Raw genomic sequence first — 16204 nt, forward strand, 5'->3', positions numbered from 1 at the left:
TTACCTCACCCAGGGCACCACTACAATGCTCATGTGTCTGACTCTCAGCACTCTCAGTCCTCTTTAAGTACAGAGAACAGGAGTGATGTAATTATATCAGTTGACAGAAATCTGAATTTTCTTTGGAGCTGTCAGAGGTGCCACCAGAGATTCCATCACTGTGGGCCGCTGAGCTGTATTCACAGAGCTGACTACTTGTTCCATGATGATTGTACAGTCATAAAGCTTTGTGCAAAGTTCTCACACAAGTTTGAACCTGATGGCCCCATGCCCTCTGCCAATGTGTGTAAGGCATAACTCACTAACAGACGGTCCAGTGTAACTAAAACATCCTAAATTATAACCATCAGTTTTCTTCTGCAGGCTGAACCCTTTATCTGTATCCTCTGCAGTAGGGCTAGAATGCAAACAATCCCTCCATTCCTGGGCTTGTTTGCCTTTATTTTAGCACATGTGCTTCTCCTCTGCTTGCCATTTGTCATAGTTGGTTGCAGCCATAGTGCACCTTCCCTTACAAGAGGCGCAGATTATGATTTATTGATATTAGTGACATCCAATACTCACAGCCATTAAGCAAGCTGCAAACAAAAAGTGTGAAGGTTGCTGGCAGGCTGTCTGTACTTAAAAAAAAAACACAAGGCAGGCAAAATCAATTTGGTGCCTGGGAGAATAGGCTTGTAAATTGAATGACCCCCTCCCAATCTGCATTTCTCATAGATATACCATAAAAAGAACAAATTGGCATATCACAAATATTTATCCATATGTGCTTGAAATATTATTTCTCTGTTCTAAATTGTTTTTGGTTTTTGCAAACTGCTGTGACTTTATTTTACGCACTTTAGTTTATACTTTTCTCCAATTTTCATCCACACTCTGTTACCTTCAACATTGGCAAGAACAGCTTGGTGAAATGTCATAGCTCTTGGATAATTACACAGATAGGTGCTAGTTCTATATGGATAGAATCCAGAAGCCACATTTGATCCATACAGAAAAAGATCACAATCTAAGTTGCACTTTCTGCTTTAGAAATGTTATGGTGTGCAGATGTTGGTGTTGGACTGGGGTGGACAGATTCAAAAATCACACGTCACCAGGTTATGGTTGAACAGTTCTATTTGAAATAACAAGATTTTGGTGTGTGTGAGAGAGTGTGAGTGATTGTGTGTGTGAGAAAGAGTATGTGTGATTGTGTGAGAGACCATGTGTGTGAGAGAGTGTGTGTGATTGTGTGAGACCATATGTGTGAGAGAGTGTGTGATTGTGTGCGAGGCCTTGTGTGTGAGAGAATGTGTGATTGTGTGAGAGACCATGTGTGTGAGAGAATGTGTGATTGTATGAGAGACCATGTGTGTGAGAGAGTGTGTGTGATTGTGTGAGAGACCATGTGTGTGTGATTGTGTGAGAGATTGTGTGTGTGTGAGAGAGTGTAATAAGTAGTCAAAAACTGTACAAACTAATTAAGGTAGAGAGATCATAATAACTTATCAAGGTGATGCTGTCAAAACAGGACAGTAAGAAAGATTTTACAGATACACAATAGTGTGGTGGGGTCATCTGTAGCGTGGCATGAACCCAAGATCACAGTTCAGACCATCTTCATGGGTTTATTCACTCCACTCACACCAGTTGTATCATCCTTTGATCACGCTTCCCTTCATCCCTCTGCCTGTAAACTCTGTGTCTGTGTGTTTGCCTCTCATCCCACCTGATGAAGGTATTGCATTCCGAAAGCTTGTGATTTCAAATAAACCTGTAATCTTGTGTTGTGTGATTTTTGACTTAGAAATATTGTGATGGATTTAAGTCACCTGTCAAAAATTGTGATATAGTGAACCTAGATAATACCACTCGTCACACATATTGCTTGACACTAGGATTCTAGCTTGGATTTCTTGTTTGAGAGCTTAAGGAGCTAATATTGTAGCTAGTGGACAACATTGTGGCTTTCACTGTCGAAAACAGACAGCAGATGAAGTTACAGAAGATGTTAGTTGCGTTCCTGAAGCATATTGCAGCACAATACTGCATTAATCAATACAGATTGAATGAATAACAAAACCATAGAAACAAACATCACTTTAGAAACATAGGAAACTTGTTTAAGACAGATATACTTTATATTTTAATTTTCTGAGTGTTTGCTGATTTATTGGTCGTGAATAAAACAGAACAGATTGCACATCAAATATGTGAAGCTTACCAAACTAAGAGCATTAATACTTCAGTAGATTTCTACCTCAAATTCTAATCCATTGACTGCAATCGATCTTGTTAATTTTAGAATGCAGGTGAGGAAGATGCTGAAATTACTAAGAAGAAAGAGAAGCAGTGGGAGGGTAGGCGGGGTTGGTGGTTTAAAACCATGTCTATAGATTGGCCAGCTCCTCAATTCATTTAAAGCAAAAGGTCTTAAAGCCTGTGAATACTGTGGCAAATCATGCTTTGAATAGTGAGAGTCATAGAACCTAACATGATTTATCCAAGAATTTAGACATTGTGACATGAGAAAATAAGTTTAAATGCAAGGATTTTTATTTATGTGAAAAATACAATGGTAACACATAGTATAATTTTGTTTTGTATCACATATATAAAAGCTGATCTTTTCACAGACGGACTGCCTATTAGACCCTTGTTAGACCCCAACACAATCATTTATTATGTGCGCTTCTATTAGTATGTGCTGCATTTGTTCACCGGCTGTACACAATACTGCTTCGTATCTATCTCTTAAGTCTGTGAATGTTTCTGTTCAGGAGCTGGAAAGCTGGTCACTAATGCATTATCATATACAGGGTGGTCCCTGGCCTCTTGACAAAGGGCTATTTACTACAATTTAATGTTATTCTGAGAAGAAGTGAAAAATAAAGCCTGGGAGTTAAAAAAAGGCATCTGTTTTTCAATGTGCATTCATGCAAGAACCTCAGTTTAAGACATATGACATTTTAGCTACAAAAGAAATAAAACTGGGACATTCTTTATAACCTGCTCCAGACTGCAGCATTTTCCAAATGCTATTAAGTTATCGATTTACACAGCCACATGATGATGTCATCTATAAGAAACAGAATGCAGATGACAGCGAAATACAGTGGTGACAGTGACCTTGTTTTAACATCTTTGGGACCCTGTCAGGTTCATTTCCAGTGTACTGTTTCAGAGATGCACTTTTTAGGCTATATCTAGTTACTGTGTGGAGTATTAATACAGTATGGAGTTCAGAAGCAATTCACATATAGGTCAATTACATGCACTAACATCTGCTCTCCCTTTATCATTTGCATATGGTATTCATATGTTAATGATGCCTGTTTTATACACTAGTAACATATTTATGTAAATAACTTGGATGTGGATGACTTGTGCATCCACTTTGATATCATTGGGAAAAGAATAGGAATAAATTTGTGGTCTGCGTGCCTGTGTTTCAAGTACAATCTTTTTGCAGCTTGAGCAAAGACTGCTGAATCTGAGTGTGGCTCTGATTTGTACAAGAAGCCCCTGAGTGGGAAAGCTTCCATTCTAAAGCAGCTTAAAGCCTTATAAATCAATAATGACACAGATGGACTGCTGATAATCTATTTAGAATGCCTGATAGCAAATATTGTTGTAAGGATGATTAGAATGGCCACTGTTTTAGCAGCAAGCTTTTCCTTTTTACCAGAGTATGACTGGAAAATAAAACTACCTTCACTTTTGTCTAAAAATTCCCTTGCTAGTTTTTGGGTGGCATTCAGTTGCAGCATGGGTAGAAGAACAAAGGGGTTTAAGAGATCTTGCTAATATAATGATATCAGACCCTGTTTCTACTATATAAAAAAATGCTCTTAATGGAATTGTTTCTTCAGGTGTAAGTAGCATAGAAGGTTGCCTCTTTTATAGTCTTTAGCCTGATTTAACACGAGAAGTGGGGAATAAAGTAGAGGTTGTCAGAAATGGCAGCTGCCTGGAATCCTGATAAATATAAGCTTTTATTGATTTGATGAAAATGAAAGATCCCAGTGCTATGCAGTATTTAGCTTCTTGTCTAGAACACGTCACCAGTGGCCTTGCTTCAGGATAGATTTTCATTCTCACTTGCTAGATTTTATTTCATCTTTAACCTTTTCAGTTGAATTTCCTTGACCTCTGAATATAGCTGTGATTTGGAGAATTTGTTGCTTTTCACTTTACTTCATATCTTTATGTATTTTTCTTTTTATGATAGGGAAGTGGAACACCCCTCTCAACAACCTTTCAGTGCAAAGCTCAGCTATTAAACTCAGTGGTGTTTGCCAACTAGCCAAACAGTCCTAAAACAAGTATGCAGTTCATTTACTAAGGTAAGACATATTTACTTTATTACATTAAATATGTACGATCATACATAAATATGATCATATTTGCATGCACGTGTGCATGTTGCTAGCAAACAAAGCTTGGTGCAAAATGAGGATAGTGTGGAAATGAAATATGATCCATTTTATTTAGTGAGCCACAGCATGACAGGGAGGACTTCTTTTATCTACATTCTGACTGTTAACTTATGTTGAATAAGCCTATGTGAATATAGCTGCCACTTCAGATTAAAGGTAAGTGAGGCATTTTGTATTCAATTATCCCATTTTTCAATAACTTAATGCCCTGTAATCAGTTTGTGTATAATTTTGTAGTGTAGTTTTGTGCTGTATTATGTTCTTGAGGTCAAACTGTAAACTTCTTTTTCTTTTGCAAGAAATATTAGAAACATATGCCATAAGCTTGGAAAGTGGCAAAATCAAATTTATGTGACTGGTAAACTGCTCTGGACAGTTTTAAAATGCCAACAATGCCGTGAGGAAAATACTTTAAAAAAATGTATTTTCCAAGTCATCACAGTTAATAAATGATAACAACAACACTAACACCCTGCATTTAGATAGCTTGATTAATGAAAAATTTTCCTAAGATGCTTTCTAGAGATGTATTCAGATAAGAATTGATCAAAGAGGGAGCTTTCAGGAGAGATGATTAAAATCTTGATCAATGGAAGGAATTCAAAATCTTAAGTGATAGGCCAGTGCTGGTATTAGTGGGTAAGAACAGTAGGGTTTGGGGTGTGTACAAGAGGCTCGAGATGAAGGGATGCATATTACTTGTATGTTTGTCAGTTTGGAGCAGGTTACAAAGATGGGGAGAGCGAGACCATGAATAGCTTGAACAGAAGATTGAGAACGTTAAATTTGATGCAGTTGGGAACTACAATCCAATGTAGACCAGCAGACACAAAGTTGATGTTTATGAAGAACCTGGCGCAAGATAGAATATAATGAACAATGTTTTGGAGGGTGAAGGATGAAAGATAGGAGTTTAGCCAGGCATTATTTGGAATATTCCATGCTGGAGGTGGCAAACAAGTGGAAAACTGGGTGTAGACCATGAGCCTCCCAGTGTAGCGCACAGATGCATTATGGATAATGGGTACCTGGTAAAAGATGGGTTAAGGAACCAAAGGTGTGGCGGTTAGCTCGGATGCCATTAAAATACTCAACACAGGAGATGACAAAAACACATCGATGCCTGCTGTGAAAGCCAATAGGTTCTGGCCGGTGTGGATAGAATGGACAAATTGGAAAACAGTTTTTAAGCAAAACTCAATTTTTCAGTTGAACCTTTGTGGAAAACTCTGAAATTGCTCGTAAGAAAGGTCCTAACTTTCAATTTTACATTTTTAGTTGCAATGGGTTGATTTGCAGCAGTAATCACAGATATGTAAAAACTGAAAATGAGTTTCACAATTAAATGTCATACTTCACAATGGAATTTGGGCTGATATTCTAAATTGAAACATAACCAAATCTGTACTAACAGAAGTAATGTAAGCAATATTTTTAGACTTTTTCTCTCAGCTTAATAAATTCTGTGGCACATTTAAACTGTCATACCCAAGTGGATCAAGCTTGGATCAGACTTGGCAGCTTCACCTCATTCAAACAGACTTGGGTTGAGGGATGGCAAGAGGTTCACTTTGTAAAAAGAAGTTGATATATTCCATTAAATCAAAATAAGTTGTGCCAAGTTAATGCAGCTGAGCACCGATTAGAACTGAACCCCCTGGTACTGAAGATGTAATCTGATGGCCCAGTCTTCAGATTGCAAATAATATTTATAATGGCAGGTACATGTCATACAAACATTAAAACTAAACAAAAAGATTCTCACTGGATTTTATATCTTTTATTTCACTCCTTCCCATTGCTTCCCTTCACTTCTCATCCTTAATCTCGATTGTTTCGTCTGAAGATTGTTCCATAAACCCTGAAAGCACAGAAAAGTAAATTAATTCTTATCACATTTTTTCTCCTTTTACAAAATAACCTGACCAGAAAGAAGAGTTTCTTTTTCTACCTTATGAGAAGCCCATTTAATAACTCAGTCACGATTAAAATTCAATTCTGAGTCATGAGGGTCTCATACCTGTTCACTGTTGCTCTTGAATTGCAGAGCCTCTGTTCTCAAACTTGAATTCCACTTCATCTGACCTTTCACATGAGTATTTCAGAATGTTAATACAGAATAAACACGTTGCATACTGTCTTAGAATTTCACTTTCCTTGCAAACGTTCTGTAGAATTCATGGCAATTCATCATTATTGGATAGTCCAGATCTGCATGGTGAACTATTTTAAGTTTAGGAAAATTGATTTTAAAAATGAAAAAGAGATGCTGCCTGACATGAAAGCAATGATACTTAACTCCTTTATTTGATATTTTACTGTTCTGCAGCAGGGAGCTTGTACTAGAACATGACTTATACTTAGACCTGATGCTAGAGCAGGGAAACAGCTGTTCATTGTCTAACAGCATGCACACAGCACCGATGGAGTTTCTGTCACCACCTGCACACCCTAAATCAGCAAGCATCTGTTTTTCATTGTAGAGCGTACAGAAGAAAAGATCTGTCCACATTCATCTCAGCAGTGATAAGAAGGTTCTTCAGAATTACTGCAGACAAACTTTCACAACAAATGGAGATTTAGCTGAGGATATGATGTACACCTAGTAACAAATGCTACTTTAATCCCTTGAATAGAGCAGCAGTGCATTCAGTCTCCAAAATATAACGATACTTCAACAATTTCAAATTACCGCAACCTACCCATCCAATGCTCTGAAAAGAAAGCCTCAGTTCTGTGAATTCCACTTGAATTTATTTCTTTCATGTTATGTTCAGGAAAAACAAGTTGTTCAAGTCAAAGCTTAGTCAGGAAGGTTGTAAAACGAATGCTGATCAGAAGAGAAGGTGTTCTTCCTCAACTTCCTGCTGAGCTTATTTCAAGCACTTCTGTTCAGTAGTCACTTGGGTTGCTAAATGATCCAAATGGACAAATTGGTTGTGCAAGTTTGGTCGCATATTTTTGAAAAAAAAGGTTGTTGTATTTGTGAGCATTATCTGTTCTACGATCACTGGAGAACAGTAATGTAAAATTTCAAAGCCCATGCATATGACAATAGTGATTAAAATCCCCATGTCTCACTAATCAAATGTCAAGTCTTCATTACATGCCCCAAACCTGAGGTAAATACATTTTCCTTCCTGCAGTTGTAATGTTAACGGTTGGGTGGGTGATGCATGTGGCTGAACATGTAGAAAATGAGTTTGTCTCCCATCAGATTTAATGTGCCTAAAGAGAGTTATGTGATATTGCATTCACAGAAAGTTTTAGCTTTTTTCTTTGAAAAAGGTTAGATAACTGTGGGTAAATAGTTCTTATGAATAACCAGATTACAAAATTTAATGCAGAACCTTGGATAACAAAAACATCCTGGGCAAGTATTCATATTTGTCATTGCCAACTTTCACATACATCTTTGATAAAAGAAAAAGTCCTGAGGCTGAATTCTGGAACACAGCTGCGATCATTTTTTTAAAATCGCAATTACTCATCCCAGTAATTAACAACAATCATTTTGGCTGTGATCTTATTCTGAAAACTCATTTTAAAAAAAACTTTCTGGCTTCTAATGTGACTTTTAACCACTTCTTGTTAGGAGATTGATCACTGCAAATTAATATCTGGATCTTGAAAAAAAATACATTTCCTAACTATTGTCAAAATATTATGAGATTCCGTAACATAAGAGTGTTGCAAAAACACAAGCCAATTAGTTCAGTTTTAGTTATCATTTCTAGGGAACTTCTTTTCTTCACTGTTATGTCAAACTTGGAAATGCTTTTGTGAGGATTGAATTTCTTTCCTGATTTTGGCTGGCAAACAATTGCTGCCAGTAAGTTTTCTAACAGCAGTGAACCAATGATGAAACTCAAACCCATGCAGTACATGCTACTGTTTTTGCTTCTTTTGCTCGTCTATTAACCAAAGGCCTTATTGGCAATTTCAGCAACCCAAATGTTCTTTGGCAATTTGAACCTAGTGACCAGCATTTGCTAGTGGCCATCTGTTGCATTAGAATTCTGTTTTGCATTGAAGAGAAGTTGTTGTTGCTTTGCAAGTATAGATTTGCCTCATAGAATTGCATTTTTAACTCTTTCAGGACTGAATCTACCTCATCACTTTAGCACCTGATCTTTCAAAAAATACTGAGATTTTAGCTTAAATAAAGATGTATTACGCCTTCCTTACACAAAGTTAAAATCAGGTCCATATTTTCAACTGCTAATACAGTACATTTTAGTAAAGCAACAGGCAAAGTCACACAAGACATTTAATCAAATTAACATTTTTAAACCAGGAATGCTTTAGTAACATGATTTCCAGTCATTTCTTCTCCATCAACTTTAACAGAATCAAAACAGCTCAATGTGGAAAATGTTGTACATAGAGCTGGACATGCGTTAAAAAACCAAACAAGCTTGAGAATATAAATGCAAATTTTGTCAAGTGTCCGACCATGTGATTTCTTTTATAGCTATAGAATATGGAAGTCTAATTGGGAATTGTTTTTTTCCCCATGTTCAAACTTCAAAAGCTACCAAGATAACAGATTCCTAACTATCAATCATCTCTCATGACAATGTCATTGTTTATGATTCAAGCCCTACAGCAACATTATAACTCCTCCTTCCTTGCATTTAAATCTGTGCCGTGGCACACCCATTGGAGTTGGACTGAGGAAACTTATTCCTCGATAGAAGCACTACTAATTCTTTTCAATTTATCTGAAAGCTTTACTAAAATTTCTTTACTCAAGTCCAGTGAAAATTTATTTTAGGCACAAATTAGTTTCTAAAAAATAGGTTATAGAAAAGAATCGTCCCTGCCATTTTGTCACACTTAACCAATTCCATTGTCTTGTTGAACTCTCTCATCCCATTCCTTCCAATCCTCAAATCATCTTATCCCTCCGATCAAATCTCATCCTATCCCTTGTAGAAAAATAATCAGCCTATGGTAACTGTGTTGTTGAGTTCCCTTACTTTCTGCTGATTTTTAAAATTTGTTCTCTATCAACTTCACTTCTTCCCATGTTGCCTTCCTATTATGTGCTCCAGCCTTTCATGTACTTCGGTGTGCTTCCACATGCACCAAAGCAGCACCCACCAAATAAGACCACCAACTGACATGCTCCTTAAATTGACCAATCAATGCATTTGAGACAAAATTCACTAGGATTATAGATTTATCTTACAAGTTCTTGTACAAATTTATATGGCCAGAAGAACTTGGTCAAAACTGCATTCTGGGCAATTATTACAGGTTGATCCAAAATTGGTACAAAAATAATATTTGATAACTGAATTAAAAGCAGAAATTGTTAGCGAAATGTCAATTCTGCTTTCTCTGCATAGATGTTGTCGGACCTGCTGAGTTTCTCCAGCTTTTGTTATAAATTTCAGATTTCCAGCATCTGTAGTTCTATGGTTTTCTTTTATTTAACACCTAATACCTACTTGACAATGTAGATCAGGCAGCTACGTGTCAGTCAATGCCAGTTCTACACAGAACCAACTTAGGGTTGTGCACCCTGCTGGTTTTAATTCAGATCAGTACATATTGTAGGTAGACTCATTGTTGAATAAATCTTCTCGGTGGTCAAAACTTTCTAGCCTTTTAACATCTTGGACAATTTTCATGATGTAACCAGCACAGAATACTGATGTTTATGGCTGTACTCTTTTATGCGAGCTTAACATCTATAGAAAAAGTGCCTATAAAGGCGCACCATTAGATGGAAACAGTGCAAACAGAAAGAACATAATACATTAAACAAATATGAGCAGTGAGCTCAGGTTACACTGTTGGGTCCAGGTCCCAATATAAACACAGCACCAGTCGATACAAAGTCACAAAATCATTTCCTTGATATGTGCTGCTGAATCCCAGCAACATTTGTTCATCCCACTGGATTACATGCTATCATGCAAATCATTACAAATAAAGTGGGACGAACAACAGTTTGCCCCTTTATCAGAATGTTCTTTCAAGAAACTGTCAGGAGTCATTGTTTTCCCTATTTCTGAAAAGACTATAATTGTCCAATTGAAGTAGTGTATGTTATTAGATTATATGTGAAATCCATAGGGAATCTGGCTCTCCAAGGGCTAGGAGTATTCCACATAAAAATGCCATTTATAACCTGATTATATTACCATCAGTGACTTGAAAGATTCATATATTTGTAAACCGCAACCATTAGGGAATAAAGTTACAGGGTTTTCCACTTAAGAATAAGTCTGATAAAAATTAGTTTTATTTAAGAGCAAAGCAGATTCCAGCCATTCTGTGCCACTAAACTTCTAAATTCCTGAAGTTTCCTTTATAAGTATTTTTATGCCACTACAGTGCACTCCAGTGATCTAAAGATGACCTTACAACCTCCTGTCTGCAAGCATGGCTCATTATTCACCCGTTACTGACCCAATGTCACATAACAAAAGCCACCGAATGTGTTAATGGTCTGCCCTTTAAAGGTGAGGAGAAGAAGTTGACCTGTCATTTTAGGAAACTTATACATTGCTGGGATGGATCCCTGGAGAGTGATGTACGAATGGAGACTCGTAACTTCCATGAAGCATTCTCCCCAGTTTGCTTTAGCTGTTGCCAGCACAACAGTCGAGCTTCGTTGATGCAAAGGGGCTCCAATTTCATTGGAAAATGGGGAGAATCTGCGCTCCATTCTGACGTTCAAATGGTATGGTTGGCAAGAATCACACAAAGATGCATCACTAATTCCACCTTATCTTTAGAACTCCCTCCACCCACTTTTTTTTACACTGGACTCCTTCATGCCTGCAATCAGCAACATGCTCTGAATTGTTAAGTGCATTTAGTTTGGCCAGTGCAGACTTTTAATGGTTAGGATTTGCCTCATGAGACAAATGACAATTAACTAATAACACCTCACGTATCCTATGCTTTGGGACCGGTATTATGCTGACATCTGCTGAAATCCATTCCCAAAGGTGCATTGTAACTGCCATGAACTGTGTGGCACTGGTGCAGGCAAAACCACTACAATCCCAATGTTTCACGCTGGTGTGTTGTGAGCCCAGCTGCAGTAAAGTGCAAGCTGATCCTATTTATAGAGTGTTCACTTGATAATGCATCATAGCGATGGGTTTGTGTAAACAGCATCATTGCAATATTATATAGTTAATAATGGGCACTCCTCCCATGCAGCCTAAAATGTAGGCCTGGAAATTACATTGCACAAAGATTAATTTATGAATGTTTAAGATGTTCGGATTAAGTTCCCACACTGCTACTTAATGGCATTCCAGTTTGTTTATTTAAAATAAGGTTAAAATATTTAATCTCTGCTGAATTGTGAACAAAGGAACTTAATATAAATGTTTTAATCACTCTTACAGTAGATTTATGTAGCTCCAGACGATTTTTCATCAACATCACAGTGCTGTCATTTTGAGAATGGCCTTTTCACCTTTCTGCCAGCTATATATGTAAATCTGCTTCTGCAAAGTTGATATCCTTGGTACCCTTCACATGTTTCGAGAGAAATGTGTTTTTCTGGAAATATTGTCATGTTCTGTGAGCTACATCTTATTTTAGCTAAGACCATTGTTAATTAAGAACCATTAAAACACAAGGTCCAATTTGGAATCACTTAGTATCCTTGCAAAGGTGACTTTCGTTCTGTTAAAAATCAGCTTTCTTTTGGAATGTTTGGCTTGCTGTGAAACATTGTCCACTCTTTCTCATAAACATAGTGTACTACAATTAAAGTATAGATTTACTATGGTTTATTGTGAGTGGTATGAAATGATTTAATTAATTGTAGGAAGCGAAAGGCAGACCAAATACATTGAATGGTGCTTCCAAAGGACAGCTTTATTTGTTTGTTTAGACTGTCATAGCAGAATAATATTTTAAAATTTCCTTGTAACATTGACAGAGTTTGTATTTAATAATTAAACTTCCAACTCTGTTGTGCAAACTCAAAGTAGAATCTTGTGGAGGCAGTGGAAGTTTTAGCCATTGGCTGGAAAGAAATGAAAGCCTTACTTTGGATATTCCATTTACAGCTCTGAAAGCTATTCTTCCACAAGCACTAGCTACCGTGTCTGTGCCCTTCATAATTTTATACATCTCAGTTATGTCCTCTATTAGTCTCCTCTGCTACAAGGAAAACAACCTGTGCCTACAATCTCTCTTCAAAACTGTCCAGCCCAGGCAACATTCTAGTAAATCTCTACTATACCTTCTCCAGTTCAGTCACAATACTCCTATAATACGGATTCCAGAGCTGCACACAATACTGCAGCAGTGGCTGAAATAGTGTTTGAAACAGTTCAGCATAGCCTCCCTGCTCTGTACGCCTCAGCTAACAAAGGCAAGTATCCAGTATGCCTTCTTAGCCACTTTATCCTGCTACTCAATGCTTCCCAGAATCCTACTGTTCGTCATGTAATTCCTTGCCTTATTTGTCCTTCCCAAATGCACCATCTCACATTTATCCAGATTAAATTCAGTTTGCCACTGATCAGCCCATCTGACCAGCCTGCCTTGAATTCAATTGTGTAATTGAAGGGTATCCTCTTCCTAATTTTCTGCCTTGCTAGTCTTCATATGATCTTCAAACTTAGTGATCTTGCATTCAAGTCTACGTCATTCATATATACCTCAAACAACAAGGCCCCAACACTAATCCCTGTGGACCCCAAGTGGAAACAGGCTTCCATTCATAAAAAAGTTCTGCCCCTTGGGATTGCTTCCAATAGTTTCCTCATCACCGAGATTAGACTGATTGGCTTGCGGTTTCCTTATCCATCTCTTGCTCCCATCTTGATTAACTGTGCCATATTGGCTATCCTCCAGTTCTGTGGCACCTCTCCTGTGGTGAGAGGGGAATTGAAAATTATTGCCAACACTGCAGCTATTTCCTCTCACCTCAATCAATAGCCTCAATTACATTTCATCTGACCTCGGAGATCTACCTATTCTTAAGCCTGCCAGACCACTTAGACCCCCCTCTCTGACGATGCCATTATCTATAATTATATCAGAGCCCTCTCATTAATGAATACTGATCCAAAATATTCATTTAGAACTCAACCTACGTCCTCTGGCTCTACACACAAATTACAACTGCTGTCTTTAATGTGCCCTACTCTTTTCTTAGTTATCCTTTTACCCATTGTATACTTATAAAAATAACTTAGAATTTTCCTTTATGTTACTTGTCACTATTCTTCTACGCCGACTTTTTACTCCCCTAATTTCCTTTTAAGTTTCCCTTTGCACCTTCTGGACTCCTCTGAGGCTTCTGCCACTTGGAGCTCTCAGTGTCTGCCATTAGCTCTCCCTTTTTCTCTTTATTCATTCTTGTCTATCTCTTGAGTTATGATCACTGTCTGCAAAATGCTTCTCTGCTGTTACTTCAACCACTTGCCCGTCTTCATTTCCTAAAATTAAGCCCAAGACCACCCGCTCTCATGTAGGACCTTTTATAAACTAGCTTAACAAAATTCTACTGGCAGCATTTTAAGAATTCAGCTTTGTCTAAAAGTTTCACACTATGACTACTCCAGTTCATCTTGGGGAGGCTGAAATCCCCTACTATCACCACCCTATCACATTTACACCTCTCTGAAATTTGTCTACATATCTCCTTTACTATTTCTTTCAGACTGTTAGGGGGCAATGTGATTGCTGCGCATTTTGATTTGGAAGTTCTAACCAAATGAGGAGCCTTCTAAGATGTCATCTCTCCTTACTGCTGTAATTGATTCCCTGACCAATATTAGGAATGTAGGAACAGGAATAGGCTATTCTGCCTTTCCAGCCTGTTCCACCACTCTAGGGAGTCATCATAGATTCCCTACAGAGCAGAAGTAAACCATTCAACCTGTCAGGTTTACATGAATCCTCTAAAGAGCGTCCCACCCAGACTCACCGCACTACCTTTCCCTGTATCCTACATTTCCCATGGCTAATCCACCTAACCGACATATCTTTGGACAGTATGGACAATTTCGCATGGCCATTCTATCTAACCTGCACATCTTTAGACTGTGGGAGGAAACTCACACAGATGTGGGGGTTTGCAAACTCCACACAGGCAGTCGCCCAAGGGTGGAATTGAACCTGGGTCACTGGCACTGTGAGACTGCAGTGCCACCCCTAGTTGGGATCACACCTGATTCTGTGATACCCTCTTGTCTTTTACATTCCTCCCTGCCTTTCCTAAAGATGATGTACCCTGGAGTACTGAGTTGCCAATTCTGTCCTCTCCCAATCAAATCTCAGTGATAGCAATTACCTCATACCCCCATGTTTTAATTTGTGCCATTATTTCATCTACCTTGTTTGTTAGTCTATTTGCATTAAAATAAATGCGAAATACTCAGATGTGGTCTGAAACTCCCTGAAATCTAAAGCCCTATCCCTTGCCCCATCTATCCAGACACACATTCATCTGGCCTGGTCTTCTATTTCTATACTCATGAGGAATAATCCATATATTAGTGCCTTTTGTGTTCAGGTTCTTTAATTTACCTCCTAGCTCCTTAAATTCTGCATTCAGGACCTTTTTCTTCCCATGTCATTGGTACTGTTATGTAGCACACTGTCTGTTTACTCTCCCTCTTCAGAATGTCCTGCAGCTGTTCAGTGACAGTGTTGAGCTAGGAACCAAGAAGACAACAGACGTTTTTAGAATTTCTTTCTCAGCTGTAGAAAAACCTGACTATTCCCTGTACAACTGGATCCACTACCACAATATACCTGCCATGCTTCTTCCTCCCATCTTGTGCGGACCCACCCATGGTGCCGAAAAGTTGGCTACTTTCCCTGCACAGTCATGTCCCTCAAAGATATCCAAAATGGTATGTCTATTAGAAAAGGAGATGGCCCCAGAGAATTTCTGTAAATAGCAGCCAACCCAATCCAGTCTGTTTCCTATTTCAGCTTCAAGAACTCCAATAAATGTTTTTACATAATCTCCTTCTCACACATTCATGTCAAACCCCTTTTGCCGCCATCCATCTGCTTTTTACTTCATTACCCTCTCTTTTAGGATACCTTCTCATACTAGATTTATAATGTATATTACCTGGCCTTCATTTCTTTAAAATGTCATTATGTCCAGAGGAAATGTGGCTTTTGTTATTTGTGCATTTTGATTAAATAACCATTAAAAACATATATGAAGTAAATAAAATATCAGTTAAAAATATTCCAAAGGCTCCATCGTGTGGTGTGATAGAGCCACACGAATCAGGATAATTAGCAAGGGAGTTTTGTAATATTACATACCTGCTAATACTACCACAAAGTATATCTGCAAGCACATGAGGTGAGGATAGGATTTGGGATACCACATCTTTCTTGACTAAGCACCTGGTACTTCTCTAGCTTCTGTGTCTGGCCACAAAGTACTTTAGTTTTATCATTCACAGGACATCAGCATCACTGGCTAGGTGCCCAACATTTATTGCCAATCCCTAATTGCCCTGAGGGCAGTTAAGAGTCAATCACATTACTTTGGATCCAGAGTCACATGTAAACCGGACCAGGTAAGGATGGCAGTTTTCTTTTTTAAAAGACACAAGCAAACCAGATGAGTTTTTCCTGACAATCGACAATGGCTTTATCTTTAAATTCCAGACTGTGATTAAATCCAATTCCTACTAACTGCCATGACAGGATTTGAACTCAGGGCCCCAAATAAATACTGGAGTCTCTGGATTAATAGTCTAGTGATAATACGCTGCACGTATGGCATTCAGCAACCCAATTGAAGCATATAGGAGGTAGGT

General features: G+C 38.0%; 1 protein-coding gene across 10 annotated transcripts in view; it reads left to right on the forward strand.

Moving 5' to 3' along the window:
* The window catches only part of znf536 (zinc finger protein 536), a 567201-nt gene that overhangs the window by 168969 nt on the left and 382028 nt on the right, over positions 1 to 16204 (forward strand). For all 10 annotated transcript variants that reach the window (XM_048546813.2, XM_048546812.2, XM_059651688.1 and 7 more), the window contains one exon: positions 4214 to 4328. The gene's annotated coding sequence lies outside the window, so the exon portion shown is untranslated. The remainder of the gene's footprint in view (positions 1 to 4213; positions 4329 to 16204) is intronic.

Source organism: Stegostoma tigrinum, chromosome 16 (genome assembly GCF_030684315.1).
Source record: "Stegostoma tigrinum isolate sSteTig4 chromosome 16, sSteTig4.hap1, whole genome shotgun sequence".
Taxonomy (NCBI): domain Eukaryota; kingdom Metazoa; phylum Chordata; class Chondrichthyes; order Orectolobiformes; family Stegostomatidae; genus Stegostoma; species Stegostoma tigrinum.